This window comes from Babylonia areolata, chromosome 17 (genome assembly GCF_041734735.1).
Source record: "Babylonia areolata isolate BAREFJ2019XMU chromosome 17, ASM4173473v1, whole genome shotgun sequence".
NCBI classification, from domain to species: Eukaryota; Metazoa; Mollusca; class Gastropoda; order Neogastropoda; family Buccinidae; genus Babylonia; species Babylonia areolata.
Window position 1 is genome coordinate 6981954 of NC_134892.1, and position 2500 is coordinate 6984453.

General features: G+C 42.0%; 1 protein-coding gene across 1 annotated transcript in view; it reads left to right on the top strand.

Moving 5' to 3' along the window:
* LOC143291616 (putative amine oxidase [copper-containing]) overlaps positions 1-2500 on the top strand; it is a 32834-nt gene that overhangs the window by 11132 nt on the left and 19202 nt on the right. The window lies entirely within an intron of this gene.

A 2500-nucleotide genomic window follows, 5' to 3' on the forward strand; every position in this document is an offset into this window, starting at 1 on the left:
CCCCAGATTACAAAAAAAAAAAAAAAAAAAAAAAAAAAAACCATAAAAAAGGAAAAAAAAAACCCAATACTTCAAAGCCAAACAAAAAATACATAAAAAGGCCATGTAGGCAAATAACACTGTAGATTGGACAGCTAGTGCCCATCCCAGTGTTTTACATCTCACTACCTAATCGCCGGAGCAAAACAGCACAGATAGTACATCATAGACTGCGGAGGAGGGGGTTGTTGATTCAAAGGTCAGTGCCCCCACTGACTGATCAAAAAAGATCAGTGAACTAATTGTTTTGATCCAACGGTGGATACCCAATCTGATTGTTCAAAAGGTCAGTTTCAGTTTCAGTAGCTCAAGGAGGCGTCACTGCGTTCGGACAAATCCATATACGCTACACCACATCTGCCAAGCAGATGCCTGACCAGCAGCGTAACCCAACGCGCTTAGTCAGGCCTTGAGAAAAAAAACACCCCCCCCCCCAAAAAAAAACAACAACAACAACTACTACTAATAATAATATGTATAAGGCGCAAAAACTTGATGAAGTCAACTATAAGCGAACATAAATAAATAAATAAATAATAATTTAATTTAATAAAAAAAGAGTAATAATAATAATGATAATAAAAATAGAAATAAAATTATAAAATAAGACAATGATGATAAATAAGCAAATAAATGTAAAACATGAAGACCCACATTCACACATACACCCACACATGCATAACATAAATTATATGCACCAAACATGCAGTTTCACAGATATGAAAAGACAGTCAAATACACATAAACGTACATGAGCCCAAACACACACACACACACACACACACACACACACACACACACACACACACACACACACACACACACACACACACATTACCCTGCACCTGCTCTACCCCACTCCTCCACACACTCATTTCTAGGCTACGTATCGCAGCTGCCACGGCACACACACACACACACACACACACACACACAAACACACACACACACACACAGATGAACCCTTACTTGTACAAGCACACACACATACGCCCATATCCCCCACCCCCAACCCCACACACATATACACAATATATATATCAAAAGGTCAGTGCCCGAGTATAGCAAGTGATTTTCCCAAACGGTTCATCAGAAGGTCGGTTCCCCTTGTGATCGATCTAAAAGTCAGTCACCAGTGCTGTACTGACAGATAAAAAAGTTGCGATCCAACTGATTTGTCAAAAGGCCAGTGCCCCTATGGACTGATAAAAAGGTCGATGCCTCAACTGATTGATTCAAAGTTCAATGCCCCATTTGATTGATTCAAAGGTCAATGCCGCATTTGATTGATTCAAAGGTCAGTGCCGCAACTGATTGATTCAAAGGTCAGTGCCGCAACTGATTGATTCAAAGGTCAATGCCGCAACTGCTTGATTCAAAGGTCAGTGCCGCAGCTGCTTGATTCAAAGGTCAGTGCCGCAACTGCTTGATTCAAAGGTCAATGCCGCAACTGATTGATTCAAAGGTCAGTGCCGCAACTGCTTGATTCAAAGGTCGATGCCCCAATTGATTGATTCAAAGGTCAATGCCGCAACTGCTTGATTCAAAGGTCAGTGCCGCAACTGATTGATTCAAAGGTCAGTGCCGCAACTGATTGATTCAAAGGTCAATGCCGCAACTGCTTGATTCAAAAGTCGATGCCCCAATTGATTGATTCAAAGGTCAATGCCACAACTGGTTGATGAAAAGGTCAGTTCTCGAATCGATTGATTCAAGGGTCAATGCCGCAACCGGTCGATTCAAAGGTCAGTGCCCCACTGACTGATCAAAAAAGAACAGTGAACTAATTGTTTTGACCCAACGGTGGATACCCAATCTAATTGTTCAAAAGGTCAGTGCCCGAGTATAGCAAGTGATTTTCCCAAACGGTTCATCAGAAGGTCGGTTCCCCTTGTGATCGATCTAAAAGTCAGTCACCAGTGCTGTACTGACAGATAAAAAAGTTGCGACCCAACTGATTTGTCAAAAGACCATTGCCCCTATGGATTGATAAAAAGGTCGATGCCTCAACTGATTGATTCAAAGGTCAATGCCGGATTTAATTGATTCAAAGGTCAATGCCGCAACTGATTGATTCAAAGGTCAATGCCGCAACTGCTTGATTCAAAGGTCAATGCCCCATTTGATTGATTCAAAGGTCAATGCCGCAACCGGTCGATTCAAAGGTCAGTGCCCCACTGATTAAACAAAAAAGATCAGTGAACTAATTGTTTTGACCCAACGGTGGATACCCACTCTGATTGTTCAAAAGGTCAGTGCCCGAGTATAGCAAGTGATTTTCCCAAACGGTTCATCAGAAGGTCGGTTCCCCTTGTGATCGATCTAAAAGTCAGTCACCAGTGCTGTACTGACAGATAAAAAAGTTGCGATCCAACTGATTTGTCAAAGGGCCAGTGCCCCTATGGACTGATAAAAAGGTCGATGCCTCAACTGATTGATTCAAAGGTCAATGCCCCATTTG